This window comes from Anser brachyrhynchus, assembly GCF_964034855.1.
Source record: "Anser brachyrhynchus genome assembly, chromosome: 11".
Classification (NCBI taxonomy): domain Eukaryota; kingdom Metazoa; phylum Chordata; class Aves; order Anseriformes; family Anatidae; genus Anser; species Anser brachyrhynchus.
Window position 1 is genome coordinate 16575830 of NC_137706.1, and position 18327 is coordinate 16594156.

Sequence of the window (18327 nt, forward strand, 5' to 3'; positions counted from 1 at the left end):
TGTAAAAGGCTTAGAAAGATATTTTCTTATCCACACCAGAGCCTTTTTTTTTGGGGGGGGGGGGGGGGGGGGGCTGGGGGGGACAGTGGTAGTGATGGTGGGGAATGGAAACGAACATGAACCTTTTAGGTTCATTTGCCTCTATTGTTTACAGCAAAGCACTAGTCCATGGATATTTGAATTACGAGTTTGGATGTATGCTTCAACAAACGCCCAAGTGAGGCCACCTTTCTGGAAAGAGAACTGGGCACCTGTTGGGGTCCTAACATTTAGGGACCAAATCTATGCAAGTTTGGCTCCTTAATTCTAGAGTTAAAAGATTAAACTGAAAAATAGAGAAAGCTTGCCTGATTGAGCAGCTTTGAAGTTTAATGCCAGCTTTTAGAAGTAAAATTTTAATACCTTTGGCAGTCCATAGCCATGTGCCTTTTATTAGGGGTTGAAGTTTTGGAAAAGTGACAAAAACACCACTAAAATAGAAATGCTTCATTATTATAAACTCACTCTTTCCTGCTTTGCAGATGAGACCTGGGGAAAAATATGTTTGTTTGTTTTGCTCAAAAGAAACATTTACTGAGATCATTAAGTTATAACCTCAGATTTACTGCGAGTTTTCTCCTGAACTATTGAAACACCAAAATCACAGAATAGAAGAAAATAAAGTGTTAGAGACAGTAAGATGTCTAAAATGATGTGACTTTTAAAGAACTAGTGAACACCCAGGAGTTAGGTATTAGTAGTAACACACATGGTAGTTAGGTGCTCATCTGCAAGGCCACATTGGGAACAGAGGATGGCAGCGGAGATAAACCCCGGAGATATGAACAGGTCCGTGAAAGGAGAGGGGACTGGATGCTCACGGATGGAAGGACATTAGAATCACTGAGCATCAGCTTGGGGAGAGGTTGTGTTACTGTCAAGAGAGACAGAATGCTGAAGATTTGCTTGCGTGGTCCATAGAAATTAGTTCTAATGATATATAGTTTAGTTTCTCTTTTACATTTTCAGTTCATAAAGCTTGGAAAATGTGTTGAACATTTGAAAATGCTGCATGATGCCACACAGAGACCTCTAGCAGCCTGCACGAAGGTTGTGGCACTGGGCTCCGAGATGTCGACCTTCTGCAGAAGGTCATAGCCGGTCCCACCTGCACATCACATCATCTCCAGTGGACTCATACCTATGGAAATTTTCAGTTTCTTGAGCTAGGTGAGCATGTTTTTGAAGTCATGCTTCTGATGCTGAGGTTCACTTACGTGTGCACTTATGCTCACTTATTGTCTGTTCCAATAAGTTTCCTCACTTCACATAAAATTAATTCTCTGTAACATTAGACCTACCAAAAAAAAAAAATATCAAATAAGCCTCCAGTGAAGCAACACAATTGAATTTAAATATCCATAAAACATTATTTAAAACTCCTACCTGGGTCTAACAATTTGTGAAATTTAATGGAGAACAAACATCGTGAAGAAATCTCTTATCTTGCTACTCAGTAAGTGGTTTCTTTTAAAGAGCCCCTAGTTACACAGCAGTGACATACCAGTACATGCCACCAGACTATTTTTTCTGTTTTTATAATTATAGGACCCAACTTTATATCAGGTACATAGCTTAATGTTTTGTCAGCAATGCTTCTATTTATTTTTTTATATTATTATTTTTTATTTTTTATTTTTTATTTTACTGTTAGCTTTGCAGATGTCCAGTCAGTTGTCTGAGAAGTAAATCAGTTCATAACCTGATAGTAAGTACTGTGCCACAAATAGAAATGTAAACGTTGCTCTGAAACTCCAAGATTTTTTCCATTTCCAAAATAGAAAGTGGCAAACAGTTTAAACTTCTAATCACATTTTGTACATTTTATTTAAATTTCCAGCTATGTTTCATTATAAGACTTGGGAAAATATTTTGTAACAAGGCAATAGTTCTGATAATAAGTGAAATGAAGTTATCACAAAAAAAAAAAAACTTAACAATTATCCTTCCCACCCAAACCTTTTCTTAGAAGCCCTATTAGAAATGTTTAATGGCATTTTACTCCCACTGCTGCCAAAGAGAGTTTTATCATTGACTTAAAGGGAAGCAAAGTTTAACTCTTTAATTTTTGCATTAGCAGAGAGGAACAGTTCAATAGTTAGTGGATTTTGGACTTAACCATAGCTGTTGCAAATAAGCCTGGTACCATTTAACCTGAACTGAGCTGATCCCAGTTCACCCCATTTAAGTTCTCATCCTCTGCCTGCAATTCCCTGAAAAATCACTGCCAAGGTGTCATCATGATGCAATGGAAAAAAAAAATCCAGTGATTGTAAAGGAATTGCTATAGTCTGCTGCAGGCAATGCGCAGCCTGAAACGCGATAGTCATGGTCCTGACACAATGCCGACGGGAAGCCAGGAGCTGTCAGAAAGGTCAGAATTTCAATAACATGTCTGTGCATTTAGTGCTCGTTGCATTCTCTTGTCCTGCTCCATTTCCTTTTCATGCCCCTTTCTAGCATATGCATCCTCTTGACAGAATTTCCTGGACAAAAATGTAGTGAGTAAATAAATGAGGAAAGTTTCAAAGCCAGAAATCTCCTTCAAAACCTTATGGAAAGAGGTATATTTTGGAGCATAAAGATAGTTATGGCCCACTGAGCTCTCCCGAGCAGCACTCCTTTCTACTTCGAAAAGTTTGTACTTTTGCTTTTTCTAAAATAATTTGCTAAAGCCCTTCTTATCTTCTCTGTACTTGCCAGTTCTGCTTACAGATGTTGCATAAGATGAAGTGCTTACAAAGTGGGATTGGCTAGGTTTAGGTCTGAAATTTAGTCCTCTATACCTAACAATTTAAGAGTTGTTCTCTGGTTTGTGACTGCAAAATTATATAGACCCAAGTGCAAACTAGATGAGAACTGGTGTCCTGAGTTTATCCAAGTAGCCGGTGCCTGGGGAATCGAGTTGTGGACATTCAGTCCAGTGCTGTAAGTCCTACTTCTGAGCAGATTGCTGATCTTTACTTTCCACTTATGGACCCCTAAAATATTACCAGAAGAGAGGAGGATTCCTGTATAACCATCAGCCTCTGAGAAAGGGCTTGATTTTCACAACTACCTTTGCAGTCTTTTTGGATGCACATATACAATTCCATTCAGTTTGAAATGTTTAATGGCTTATTTGAAACTGGCTGCTTGCTATTTGTTTTTGCCTTTAAGGAAATGTTTCTTTGAGTACAACAATTAATAAATATTTAACAAATAGAGAAATACCCCCAAGTCAGCATCCACAGCCAGTCATTCCAAGCAACCTTTGCTTTTAGATACGCCATTTCTACAGCCTCTTTGTTAAGGCATTCATGTTTTCAAGCCTGTTGTCCACTCTGAGAAGGCACACTGGTGTTCTGGTTGCAATTCATCACCGATTGTATCTGAGCCTTTCTTATTCCAGCAGATAAAACAACTACCAGAGGCTGCATGTCTCTCTTAGCAGGCCTTTCTGCTGGAAATGCAGTAGTTCTTTTCTTCCATGGAGTTCTTTAAGAATGAGGAATTATTCACAGCTGCTGGATTTATGAACTGAACACAGCAACTGCATGCTCTGTATAGCCTAAAAATGAAGCTAACTTTGACTTTCAGTTTGTTTCTTAGCAAATCAGCCATGTGTATTCCCAGCAGGACTGCTGGAGAGAAACAGTGTCCAGTGTGTTCTGGCCCTGTGTAATCTGCATTTCTAATTAAGGCTATTCGTAAGTCTACTTATCTGACATGTGCAAAGAGCAAATAATAAAGCAGTGAGAAACCAGCAATCTGCAATGAAACCTTTGTTTTAAATTCCTTCTTTTATCTCTCCCTCATATAAATGCCGCGTGCCTGTCACACAAAGGATGCCTTGACAATGGTATCCGCGGCTGCAGAGGCTCGTGGCACTTTTGGTTGTTCTGATCTGCTTTCTATCTCCAGACCCTTCTCTAGGGAGTTACACACTTGGACACCATGCATTTGATCAGAAATGGCTCTGAGCGCTTCCAGATCCTGTTGATTTACATGGGATTTGGGGTCGTTCAGCACCTTTCAGGGCTGGGACCCTGCTGCAGCTAGGAGTTGATTCAGCTTTTAATTGTACTTTCACCTTGGAGCCCAACATGGCTGGTTCAGGAGCTGTGCTGAAGCACAACCATGTCCAAAACAATGGCTTTTTAAGTTATTCACTTGTGGTGTCTTGAGTCTTTGGTATCTCATCTCTATCAGGAGAAGGGCTGGATTTTAAAACTTTTAAAACAGCTTATACCTTCAGCATTTTCTCTGATAATTTATCCTGTTTTGCAAATAACCTCTGCTTTCACCCAGCTGGAGCCTCACCGAGGAGCAGAGTTTCTTCTACCCACTGTGCCACCCTTTCTGCTTGATACCTTGGAAGCTGACTTGGGCTCCGGTGTTTGCTGACAAGGTACCATGCTTTCAGTGAAGCCTCTTTCTGGGAGAGAAAGTCATCCAGCCTGCCCCACTGATCATCAGGCTGGGTACCTTTGTTTGGGAACTGCTCAGAAGAAAGGGGAGAAATGGTGTGGAAACCGAGTCTCCAAAGGTATAAAATATTAAGGGAAAGGTTAAAGGAAATAGTACCACCTCCCTGGGATGTGGGGTGCTGATATTTCCTCTAGGAGTTTATCACAATCTGTTGCTTCAGGCAAGAATTTAATGGCATTGGAAAACATTAGGAAATGTCATTTTGCTGATCTTTCAATTTTTGATATGTAGCTATAAAGGAAAACTTTTCCAAGTGTTTTAACCCAACATCATCATGCTGCGTAGGGGGAAACTGAGGGGCTGACTTTTCATCTTTTCTATAACAATGTAAATGTGCAGGTAAATTTTATTGTTTATTTTCTAATTTACTTTTCCAATGCTGATAGAGCACAAATCTTGAAGGTGTGCTGGTAGAGGACTACTCTGTAACACCACAACTTCCCTGCGCATCCATCTGTTGGATTTAGACAAGACTTCATTTCAGAGGGGATTGGTTTAGATCTTGAGACTTCTGCTGTTTCCGTCAACAAAGGTACAACCTGCAATGTTAGATCACAGTTCTAGTACACAGAGCTTTGTTACTATGACAATTTGTTCTGAAACCCCACTATTCTGTCTTTCTCAGGTACCTCATCTAAAATGGTGTGTCTCCTGTACTCAGAAGTCACAACAGGCTTGTCTAAATCATGGATTGCTTTAAGAAAGCAAAAAAATTTAAAGCTCTCCGAGGCTTTTTTTTAGGCTTCTTCTCACTGCTGAACTTGCAGCAGTCCCTTCTTTCTGTTTTTCATGATTTCTCCACTGTTCTCTTGCTGAGATGTTTGTACTGTTTCTTGCTTCCAGAAACCAGTGCTAAAAAAAAAAAAAAAAAAAAAGTCTTGTTATATATATAACCACAAGAACTTGGCAATAATTTATTTTTCCTTCAAAATTAGCATCATCTTTTCATATACAGGTTTTCTCAGATTTCTTTTGCTTGAGGAAGGACTCTGGAGCTTTGTTTTTGCTGGGCATAATAGAAGATATAGAAGATAAAAGAAGAGAGAAACGGTGGCCCACTGCTGCGATTGGGGAACCTAGTCCTTCCCTTGGTCTATCAAGTGAGTCAGTGATGGACGGATGGATGGATGAGCTTACTCTCGTGACCAGATGGAGGCAGGTTGGAGCTGGGGCGCGTGATCTTGAATGGTCTCCTCTGTGAAGAGACGGGGAACATAACTGGAAGGGAGGACTCAGAAAAGAGGTAAAGAATCTCTGAAGTGGGTAATCTTTATCCCATTTGGGCTGTTTTGTCTCCTCATCTTTGCGTTGCTCTGCCCATCTTTCTTTTTTGTTGCAATTGAGGTGTGCCATGGACATCTCCAGTTGTACCTTTCAGGGTTTCTGCTGCCTTTGGCACTACGTTTTGCAGAACTGCTTGGTGAACAGGATCAGAGATCCATTTCAATCATTTCTCGCCTCCCACCTCTTTCCCTGGGTTAAAATTCTGCAAGGTCTCATTCCTGGTTTGATTCATAGCCTGGAAGACAAGAACACAGCTGGGGGCTGCAATATGCAACAGGTATGGGAAGGAAGGGAAATGCTTTATGCTGCTCTTGTCACTAAAAATAGATCTGTAGAAATCCTCAAGAGTAAATACAAATAAGAAAGAGTAGAACCAAATCTTTTCTTTTTTTTTTTTTTTTTTTGCTAGCCACAGAGGAATAAATGTGTTATGGGCACACACGCACTTCACAATCCCAGACTGCAACATGCAGCTTTTATTTTAAATATGATCTTAGAATAACAACTTGTAAAATGAGAATTTCCTGCTTCTCTCAGTCCTTGCAGAGGCCTAAACCAAGGTCAAAGACATCCCGTCTGTGACCCTTGGGTTAGGAAGATCAGACCTGAGCAAGTCTCACCTACTGCGTGAGAACAGTGACAACCCACCTACCTCACCCATCGGAGGCTGTGAGAATGAACGCACGGGGGTAAAGTGCTTTGAGATCCTCAGACTGGGAAAGGTCAGGAGAGCATCGCCATCTCTTTCAGGAGCTCCAACACCAAGGGGAAAAATAAATCACACAAAACCTTAAATAGGAAACCGCAGCAGCTGTCAGATTAAATCTGTTACAAGTGCATTCCACTGCCTCGCTGAACAGTGTTTTATTTCACACCTCAAAATGTGAGCCCCTGTGCCATGGACTTGCTCCTTTTTCCCTATTCCCCCTAGATGACTTAACAAGCTGAAAGTGCAGCTGGAAATTAATGCTTCCTGTCTTTTTAAATAATGTGACATTGAAATCCCAGTATTTAATGCGTTGGCATTTAACATGCCACAATATTTCAGTTACTTTGCGCTGGTTGGGGTGCAGAAGTGTTATTACAGCTGTTCAGAAATTCTGACAAAGAGGTGCATTTCTCTTTTTTTTTTTCCCTCCACTATGTCCCACCATAATTGCTTTTTGCTGCATCTCTGAACCGTAACCATGGCGATCCGCCACATTCATCAGAGGACCCTCTTGTTGTTTTGCTTGTGCGAATGTAAGAAGAGGGGGGGAAAGCAAGAAAAAAAGAAAGGGGGCATAAAATATTTGTGGAACTTTCCCAAAAAGCAGTGTTTTTTTTTTTCCTTCTTCTTCTTTTTTCCCCTTTTCTTTTTTTTCTCTCCTAATGACAGAAGCTGCATTGGAGAAGTGGCCTGGCCTAAACACCAAGGACTTGTTCATAGCCTAAAAAAAGGGAGAGGAGGAGTCTGGTTTTGGAGGTGTCACTCTTTGTGGAAAACAGACTTAGATAACTGGAGCTTTCAAGCCGTTCCCCCCTGAAAGGAGGAATTGTTTTAAGTAGAAGGGGCAGAAAAGGTTGACCCTTTTCCACTTCTGTCTGACAACAAACTGGTCCTTGTTTGGAGAACAAGTTAATGTGGAACATCATTACCATATTAAAGTTGTGCCATTTCTGACTGGGAAGAAGAAACTGCCTGGCTTTGGACAAGGATTTGGAGCTGACCTTTCTCTGGGCTTGCAGGGTAGGTTGTCTGCTACTCATGTCATGGGCAGAGAGGAAGAAGAGATGCAGAAATCAATAGCTGTGGTGGGGCTATGAAGGGGAAAGGCAATGCTCTAGCCAATTCCATCAGCCGCTGTTAGTGGATTCTCCAGGACATAATTAAAGAAAACTCATCAGTGGTTCTTAGAGCTTCCTTTTGGGATCCTGTAGTGTAGACCATGAGCATGGCATAATTTCTACTGTCCAGTATGTCGGGTGAGATGGCTGGAGGTGAGGGTTTAGAGCCCTGTAAAACCTAGCTGTTCTTTCCTGAGGAGATCTACGAGCCCCTCAACATGTGTTCATGTTGATCTAGTTGCAGAAGAGATTTGTCCCCCTGTACAGCTAATACAGCTTATTTTCACAGAGTGTGAACAACTATGTGAGATTTCCCTATCCTTCAATGTGAGAGCAAGGCAGGGCGTGATGAAGCAGCTGTGCTCTGGACCCTATGCCAGCACGCACCAGGTGATCTTGAGAGATTCCCCTAATGTCCTTGCTGTGGCAGTCACCTGTGGCAGTACCCGACTGCCTTGTAAAGCAGTGACTTGAAATAAATCCTCATCTGAATTAATAATTCAATGTCCCAAGGCTGTTAGATGCTATGGTCAAGGACTAGGATTTGTTTAGGTTTTACAGCATTTGTCACGGGGGCTCTGGTCACTGGGACTTCAGAGCAGCAACAGGCAGCTGCTGACTCAATTAATCCTAAAGTCCAGCTTGAAACTCCTTCGTTCAGAGTCCTCTTGTGCTCCTGTTCTGCAACAGTGGGTAGCACTCATCAACAGTGCACATGGAGCCATGGCAATTAGAGGGGTTTCTAACGCTCCTTTCCCTAGCAGCCAGCTAGGCCTCTGCCATCACTACCTTCCTCACTAGCAGTACTGGTGGAGTACAACCTATGTGCATATCTCCAGCACCCCAATTTGAAGTTAGGGACATCACCAACACATCCAGCCCATGTTGGTGACTTCAGTCAGTTCGCTGGACCACGTGTGGTGCTGTCTGGGGCAGGGGCATGCATCTCCTCCTGCCAGCAGCACGGAAACCCTGGAGGAGGAAGGTTCCTCAGGCAAAGCTACTTATTGAAATGCCTCAGATTGGGCATTTGCAGGAGAGGCAGAGCCACCAGAGCATTGCTCAGTGACCTGAGATGTATTTGGTTGGAAAATGTCTGGTTCTGTTCTCGTCTGGGAGCCATTTGATCCGTCCCCAAAGACGCGGTGTAGCAGAGGGCCTGGGGCCCTCCCATGGGTGACAGTGGATACACTGGGGTCTGCAGAGCAAAATGGGTTGTCGACAAGTCAAAAAGTCTGAGACCCATTTCTAGGTGGGATTGTCAATATAAAACAACAAAGCAAAAAGGACTCCAGGCTAAATGTTAGCAATGATTATTTTTAATGTTATTTTTACTGTTTCTGATGTGTTCTTCAATCTGTCTTGTTGATGTTTATTTTTCCATTTGTGATAAGGGTCATATGTCGTGCCTCCATTGCATCAGGTACTATACAACCATGTACTGTCCTTCCCCCAGATAGTTTACAAAGTCTTTCTATGTGGATAGGTTCTCACTGGCACTGAATTGTGCATGCCCTTTAACAGCAGTTTGGTAGAGGATCTAGGACTACTTCTCTTCTCAAAAGCAGTGAAGAGTTATGAATGTCCTTTATGGAAATAAAATGGGATTTAAAAAAAAAAAAAAGTGACATTTTGAAGTATTTTCCATAATTAAAATGTGAAGCTATTCATAATAATTATCAACATCTGAATATTGAATGGTCTGGATATTAGTATAGTGAATTCTGTTTGTTCCTGGCTTCTTTTCTTCATGTCTGTTCCCTTCTCTCACATAAGGAAAACGTTCTTCCCACTTACTCCCTAAAAATGTGGGCCCTAAATGATGATATCAAAATATCTTCAGATATTTATCAACCTAAATACACAACTTCCAAAATACTCACATTCTCTGCCATATTCAAAAGAAGTGTCTGTACATGGATAAAAGCTCTGTATGCTGCTTGCAGCGTGCAATCAGAAAACAAAGGCAGAACCTTGTTTATGAGCAGGACCTGCACTAAACGCATTTCCAACCATGCTTAATTAGGGATTCACTAAGTAGATGTCTGCAAATGTAGAAACCTATTAGTGAAAAATTCTTATATAAAGCTACTCATGATATAAATACTGAAAAAGGGTAATTTAAACGGTGGTGAGTAAAAAGTGAAATGGCAAGTTTTCATTAAAGAGCTGCCTTCTCTTTTTAGGAAGGAAAACAACACACTGAAAGAGCTGTGTAAGGTCCCACTGGACCACGTGAAATCCCAGCCCGTGAGACTGCAGGAGCTCTGGGAGTACAACTTCTCATCCCAAGCAAAAGGAGTGCAGTATCAGCTGGGCTCGGGAGCTAGCTTTCAAACAGTGCGTGCTTACAACCCTGAGGTGCCAATTTAAACTTGGCTTTTTTTTTCCCCCCAGACTTGAGCAACGCCTAGAGTCGTCAGTCTCCTGTGGGTGAAAAACGATAAACAGACTCTCAAGGGATGCATCTTGGCGGAGCTAGAAAGGTGCACTTTCCATTTTGCCAATCTCCGAGTGAATTGCTCTGGTATCAGGTAGGTTCTGAGTCACAGATGATTTATTTTTAACTCTGTTTCAGTTGTTGTGGCTGAACGCAGAACGGGGCTCCGTGGGGCCGTTTGGTGGAGCTGCCACAGGCAGAGGAAACTGTTTGAGGTTTCCTCGGAGCAGCATTGCGGTGGTTTGCATGATGAGCACCAGCGACTGTACTGCCAGGTAGAGCAAATGGAACTCGGAGCTGAAAATTAAATATTTTTAATTAAAATCCACATCTGCAAGCCACTCGCTGGGAGCCAGGATTTGGCTGCTAAATTATGCTGACACGCTGGGATCACCAGTGTCAGAGACAGTAATCCCAGAGTGTCAGCCAGCAGATCTCACTGGTTAATATTTAAAAAGCTGCTGGCGCCTGATGGAAACCTTTTTGTGAAATACTCCATCAAAGCTGATTGTTTCTGCTTGTGAGTAGTGTCGTACGTGGGCAGCCTTGCTGCCCTTTCTGTCTGTGGGGTAAGCCTGGTCTTGATGCTGCCCGGAGGGTAGGCTCCAAGATGGCTTTAAGATGTTTTGATGCAATGGCCATCAAATTTGGTGTTATGCCAGCAGTGTGCCATGAGCTAATGTGCTATGGCCTAATTAGACCATCCCCAGAGTTCTTCTAAATTGCTCCACTGCTATTTCAGTGGCTGTGGATAATCTTTCTTGACCACTCTGTCTTTTCTCCCAAATGTTTTTAGGCAGGAGGAAGCTGGGGAGAGATGGTTAATGTGCTGCTATGGCCATCGAGCCAGGGGCTTGTACCCTGTGCGTCCTACTCCACTGCTGGTTTGTGCCCCTCTGCTTCCCAGCTCATCACCTTGCAGCATTGGCCATGGCCCTCAGCTGATCTCCAAGAGCAAGGATGTTGTCTTGGTGTGATCTGAAGACACTCTGGAGCTGGAAACACACCAGGAGAAGTTTCTGTTCATCAATTTTTTTGCTGTTAATAATGTAACTCTAAATCCATCTCGGGAAATCCTTTTTAATACAGCTGTAGAGACAGGGAAGAGTTAATTGCGTTCCTCTGCTCTGCTCTGTGTACATTATAGGCCATGAGAGAAAGGGTTTGAAGCCTTTTAGCTGGGATTTCAAAGCCAGAGAGTAGAACAGCACGTTTATAGCTGGTTAATATATCTCAGTTCTCATCAGCATTTAGTAACCCCCTACCCTGTCTTTACTGCTTTGTTGTTGTTTATTTTATTTTATTTTTTTTAATGCAAACTTATCTAACAGTATGTATTTCATTAAAAAACAAAACAAAACAAAACAATACACATCAGAGCTTGCATCCTAACACCTTTTAGCAGGAAAGGAATGATGTCAAGAAACAGATTAAGAAAAAGGAACCAGAAAGGATTTTTGGAAGAGGAAGACTGGAACCTCCTCTTCAGCTCCTAAATTGCAGATTTGGTGTTTGAGTTTGTGTCGACTTACAGGGAGAAACGGGTGGGTAAGAGAGAACTGAGAATTTACTGACTTCAGACATGAAGATCTCCGTAAGACAAATGCTTGTCACCCTCATACATCTTCCCAATCAGTTGGGAAACAAGACTTAATCAGTTGAGACGGTCTGAGCAAATAGGGTTATCTTGCAGCTCTCTCTAAGAGTGGCCAGATTAATACTTAATTCTGTCGAACAAGAAGTGAAGCCTGGAGAAGGCAGCCTGCCTCGGAGAAGGGCTGCCGTCAGCGCCACAAAGGGGACGATGAAACGCGAGCGGTCAGGTTCACTTTTGTTTAAAATCAATTTCATTTGCTCTATCACAACCTGGTTGTGTTTGTATTTTCAGTAATGGCTGGGAATAATTAATTCTCCTTCATTTAACAGATTCCTTGCTCTCTCATCACTTGAAAGAAACCCCCAAATTATGTTAAAAAATGACTTTCACAACAAATTAACTAGAGATTTAAAACCAGTTGTCGGTGTCCCTTTAAGTCAAATCCTCTTTCTGCTTATAGCACAGATGCATGAAAGAGGAGGATGCTGTTCCTGAGCAAGCGTGGAGGAAGATTGAGTTGTGCGTGGGAGGACAGAACAGGAGAACACTCCAGTTACTTGGGCCACTCCTCCAGCAAATTTAATAAGTATTGTTAGAAAGTACTTTGCAAGGAAAAATAAAGTTAATCTCCTAAGCGTAGTTGAATGATGGGGCTGAGCTGGCAATAATAGTAATTAAGAAAAAAACTTTATTGAAAAAAAGTTGGCTAATTTTCTACACCATTCAGCTTTATTCTGGGGGGAGAGGAGGTAGTGGTTTTTATCACACAGTTTCCGAACTGGATAAATCACCCAATCTATAAGCCATAACAAATCCTTCTTCTGTTCCAGCTTTTTCGGAAGTTATTTTTCCTCCAGAGAGGGAGAATTGTAGCCCCAAACTTGATTCAGAAAGGTCCAGGATATTCAAGCCTTCAAAGGTCATTCAGACACAAACTAAGACAGACCATCTCGCAAGCATATGGGGATTGAGTTCAAAATCAAATCTAGGTAGTACAAATACCCAGAAGAATTTTCTTTCCATTTTCTATTTTGCCCCATCACTCATATATTGTACTATTGAGTTATCTAAAGAAATAAAGCATGTTTATGTTATCTAGGTATATTCAACAAACTTTATTCGGCTCCCAAGAGTTCATCCTTCAGTTCCAGCCTCCATCTAAACTTGGGATGTGTGGATCTGTAAATATGTCAGTGCATCTTTCTACATCCTGTTCCTAGCAATGGCCGATAGCAATACTTCAATGAAAGGCCAAAACTGAACCCAGAATGTCTCCTAACGTAAAAAATTTCTTTCTTCACTCTTACCCTGGCCCCACCCTCCTGAACCCTGAATACATTTAAGAAGAGTCATAGTAACCTCTTTTAATCTTTAGCTGGTGAAACAAAACAAACTCCCTTAATGTCTTCATAATGAGCCATTGCATTCCTGTAATGTATTGGTACCCTTCTTTATACTTGTAACAGTAACTTTGTTCTTAAATACAGGTACCAGAACTAGATGAAATACTCCTACAGGTTTTTACCTTTCAACACCGATATCGTTATTTTTGTTTTTAGTAAAAACTCCTCTACTAATGTATTCCAGCCACTCTTCAGGTAAAAAAAAAAATATAAATAAATGCTAGATTCTTTTTTTCCTCTGTGGCACTTAATGGATTAAATTGTTCAGAACTATAACTTTCCCTTTTCCAGGGTTTGGTGGATCTTGGGAAGAGTACAGCTGTGGCAATTTCAGTTCGATGAAGCCAGAGGACCCTACACTGTTAATGAAATATTACTCCTTTTCTTGGCATCTCTCCGGTCATTTTCATCGTGACTTGTACTCAAAGCAGGGATGTCTATGTGCCTGGATGGGACTGGTAAGATGAAGAGAAGTCACAATTCTGTCATAATAATTCTATAACAATATGCTAGGTGATTCCCTCTTAGCCTGTGTTCCTAATGTGTTCTCAAACATAGAGATGAAAAAAGGATTTTCAAACACTGAATGGGAGCGTTGGTTGTCCTCTAAGAACCTTTTGCTACTGGGTTGTGCAAAATTAAAAATCGATTCATGTTGCCTATCAGGTTTCTGAAGAGCCGCAAAATCAGTCGAAGCAAATGCTGGGGACTGTGGATTGCACAGATGGTGCTTCAGTAGCTCCATTGTGGTTTCCTCTGCATCATCAGTTTAGTCCAGTAGGGACTGTCCCAAGTTATCATTCACTTTTAGATCAAAGATCATATTTTTTATATGAAGAACACAATTATAAATAGTTTATAAAGCATTAGTAAATTATTAATAGAGAAGAATACTCAAGTCATGAATAACATGTTATAGATTATTAAAAGCACATCAATTCTAGGGGCGTAGATGAATAAACCTGACTAATAATACACTATTGAACAGCCCATAACAATTGATTTACTCATTATTAATATATCTATTGCTACCTTATTAACTTGTTGTTCACTATGAGATTACCCTGACAGTAAATGATTCTAAAATGATTTTTTTTGAAAAAAATAATTTGGCAAAGCCATTTTTCTAGATGCTGAATTTTGATTGTATTAAAGATAAAACATAAGTATTTTTTGTCCCTTTAATAAATTAAAAAAATACGTGACTCATTGGTTTTAATGGTTTTCCATAAGCTGTAAGCTTACGAGTAAGCTCCGTAAACTAATCGAGTTAATGTGCAGGCAGGGGAGTAAATGAAAATAATTACATTCATCTAGGGTTTTGAAAGAAGAAAAGTTGACCACTTGTCAGATGGAAGTTAACAGGACTGGTGAAAGCATTGTCTCTGTGTAAAGTCATCGGTGGTAAGCCTGGGATATACATCTCTCTTGGTAGAAGATATTATCTGAGTGTAGCTTTGGGATGACAGTGGGCAAGGACAGTGTAGGGGGAACGTCAGGAAATGTTTCCTGGCAGCAAGGTCTGTCAGGCTGTGGGATGATCTCCCTGGAGAAACGTCGGAAGTCCTGTCGTTCGAGTCAATTAGAGGGTAGTCTAGACAAATACCCACAAGGATATTCTCCTAAGGACCAGCCTTGTAGCTGGGGAGGGAAATGACATGGGGCATGGGAAAATGACTTCATCAATCTCTGTCACCTTTAAAATGCAGAGGTTATGTTGGTATTGGCTACCCTTCCACAGAGGATGCTAGTGAAGATGTTAATCGTAGGGATGGTTTTGTGATATGGGTGGGAAGGAATCAGTAAATACGAAGGTGACTCATAAGAACTGGCAAAAAGTCTTTAGGAGGTGTCCTCTAGTTACTATTTTTTAGTGAGGTCTGTATTAGCTTAGCACATGTGAAAACCTCTTTGGCCTGTTAATAGTGCCTAATCGGTGAGTGTTTGGATTCTGAATGCTCAGATTTTATTATTTTAAACAAAATGTAGAAAAACAAACAAAAAAAAATTTCAGAGTACCTAAAAACGTTGGAGTGCCTTATGCTGGAGACAGTCATCCTGGCTCCATCCATGGCTGCATTACCCCAGAATTAATGCTGTAGCATAATCGATAAAAGGAGTTCAACCCTACAAGGGTAATTGCACCTGGCTGTACTTCTGTCTTATGGCAGACCTTGGCCCTCTGCAGCAGTGATAGCAGCTCAGTAGCCCTTACTGATGCAGAGCAGCTATGCAGGTGAGGAGGATGATCACCTGAGGGCTTCACCCACCAGCAGAGAGTTGCTTGTAGCAAATGAGCCCCATTGTGGAATTTCTGCTCTCTCCTCCCTGGTTTCTGGCAGATGGGAGGTAATCAGGGCCCTCATCTGCCTGCTTGACCATGGGGTGTTGCAGCAGCCCCCGTTGGTTTTGCAGTCAATGTCAGTGCAATCGGATTTAGAGCTGCTCCAGTTTGGTCAGCACTGGCACCTCCAAGACAGCTGGAAACCAGAAGTGGCTTTAAAGCATCTCAGGGATGCACCAAATAAGCACTTAGCTCAAAAGCCAGCCCTATGCCTCATGCAAGCTGGTAAGGGTCTGTCAAGCACCATCTGTGCTGAGCAATAGGGAAAGAGTTAATGATGGCTTTTACCTGAAGGTAGGAATTATTTTAGTCCTGTACAATAAAAATGTAATATGGTATATCCAAGGCATGACTGTACAAGCCAACCCGTTGTCAGAATGTTATACTGAAGACTGCATTGTAGTTAAAGCACACAGCAATCCTCTCCTTGTCCAGCAGCTTCAAGTCCCCAAAAATCAGGTAGGGAAGGCTAAAAGTCTTTTTCTTTCTCTCACACTATGTAAATTGCCATTGACCTCTTTTGTTTCTGTTGTTGTTATTTTATTTTTTTTTAAAGCGAGTTCCCAACATCATTAAAAATGAATGCGGGCCTTTACATTTCTAAATACCGGAGGAGCTCCCATTAGCTCTCGCCCTCCTGTCAATGTCTTTTCGGGAATATCAGAGCCACAGATGCAGAGGAAATGCGCCCAGCCGGTAGATAACGCCTGACTGCCCTCTGACCCCCGGGTTAAACTGCTGTCTGGGCTGTGCAGACCAGGAGCCCCCTTCCAAGGGATGGAAAGCTGCCAGCCCGCTGTCAGCCTGCCAGGGCATCGCATCCAGCACAGGGACGCGTACACACAATCTCGTTTGGATGCCCTTTCTCTTTGTGCCCCCCTCCCTGCATGAGCAGGGCTGGGGGATTGCGCGAGTCGGGGCTGAGCCTCCTATCGGTCGTGTTTTTGTAGCTGCCAACTAAATCTGATTAGTTTGTCTACGTTCCCGGGAAAGCAAATCTGCTGTTTATCGCCAGGTCCATCAGATCCTGGCTATTTCGACTGATGCTTGTTAAGGCATATTATTATTTATTTTCGTTATTATGCAGTAGCCGCGAGGGTTTTTACAGTCTGTTGAATTATAGGTAAATGGGTGGTTTATCAAGCTAATATAATGAGACTGGTGAGCCAGAGCCAGCGTCTCTGAGCCCCTGGTGCAGTAAGGGAAGGGAGAGGAAGAAAGATGCAGGCAGCTTTGATGTGGTCCTGATGGCACTAAGGAAGGACGAGTGATTGCCTTGATATGCTACAGCTCCATTAACATCATCCTGAGCTGATTGGGGTTCAGTTTTTGGGACTGGAGCTCTTGTTTCTCTTTATCCTATCAGCTGATGGTGTCTCCAGCTGCTATAGCCCTGGTGTGTTCCTCCTCGCCGTGCACTGTCATGGCTGAGCACCTCCCTTGCCCCATCAGTATTTGTGCTCGCAGTGACGCTGCGAGCTCACAGATGGGAAAATGAGATTAAGTGACTCGCCTTGAGTCATGCAAGAAGTCAGCACAGAGCCAGGTGCTGAACTCGGGGCACTCAGGTCCCGCACTCACCCCTTGGCCACCCCGACAGCATCCTCCCTGCCTGTCCTGTCCCATCCCAGCACCACTTACCTTCCTCTGACCTGAGATGGAAAACAGAGGTCATGACCAGGCACACTTTAAAGCACAGCATATAAGCAAGAGTAGTCACGGGACTGAATGGCTTCCAAACAGGATCTTTCTACCTAAAATACATCCGGCTGCTCAGCTGCAGAAAAGTCTTCATTTCCCTCTCTATTATGCTTAGCTGCTGCCTGCCCCAGATGCGTCTGTATCTCTGGTGGGTGAAAAGCCTCCTGGGAGGACACAATGCAGAAAGCTTTTATTAGAGTCATTTTTTGTGCACTTGGAGATTCCCATGATTTGCTTTGGCAATGACTGTCAGTGGGACACAGTGTGGTCTTGAAGGAATATACACAGAGACAAATTCCTGGTACTCATCAGTCACCTGGGCAAGAACTTCTACTCTTCACATAGATACTTCTAGTTTTTGTTTTTGCTCTTATTATTATTTATGCATTTATTATTATGCATTTAGAAAGTGGATTTAAATAAATGTACATATATTTTTCCCACTGTTACTACAAAGGGATTTTTCTTAGGAAAATACAGAAATAAATTTCAAACTGTGAGAAAAGCAGTGAGTACCATGAAAAAGCTTAAGTCAATCATGGATCTTTTCCTCAGGTGAAAAAGACCTGGTAGTCTCAGGCTGAATTTTACCTGTTATGCCTATAAAGAAATTGGAAAATGGCACTCAGAATACTACAGGTGCAGCAGGTTTGGTTAGCACTGTCTTCATTTGGAAGCTAGAGGATAGCTCAAGAATGAATTGCTCCAATTTGGATATAAACCATTGCATCAGGCTTAAACACAGCATCACTTAAGCTTCATCCATATGTCCCTCCTGCACCAAAACCCCTCACACACAGAAGTGTACAAGTCTACACTTAAAACACATATAATCTTGGGAGAGCACATCTGCTGGCAGCAGCTGTACAAAAGCATCCCCTTCTTGCTTTCATCTCCTTCCTAATGGAAAGGAAAATGGAGCATAAAGATATTCTGCAGAAGGTTAAGTGCTCCGTCCAAGCGCGGTGGGTTTGGAGGAGTCAATGAAGCAGAGCCGGGGGGCGGGAAGTGGGCAGGGGGGCCTGGAGGGGATGCAGGGGTTTCTGTTGTTTGGCTGCAGATGTGTTATTCCGATTAACTTGAAAGTGGGAATGTGAGGGGTGAGCAGGAGGGAAGGTGAGGAAGCGTTTTTATGGCAGGAGGTGAAGCTTAGGCTTTAGACAGTGATGGAGATGGCCCTCCTCGTCCCTCCAAGGCCATCTGTTTTTGTGTGAGGCGAGGG

At 42.2% G+C, this 18327-nt stretch overlaps 1 protein-coding gene across 1 annotated transcript in view; it reads left to right on the forward strand.

Annotated features, from left to right (window-relative positions):
- The first annotated feature begins 657 nt into the window (after window positions 1-657).
- LOC308201103 (uncharacterized protein) overlaps window positions 658-18327 on the forward strand; it is a 110152-nt gene continuing 92482 nt past the window's right edge. The window contains exons 1-7 of the mRNA XM_080607897.1: window positions 658-1209; window positions 4330-4429; window positions 4896-5041; window positions 5465-6676; window positions 7172-7522; window positions 10018-10154; window positions 10857-13518. The gene's annotated coding sequence lies outside the window, so the exon portion shown is untranslated. The remainder of the gene's footprint in view (window positions 1210-4329; window positions 4430-4895; window positions 5042-5464; window positions 6677-7171; window positions 7523-10017; window positions 10155-10856; window positions 13519-18327) is intronic.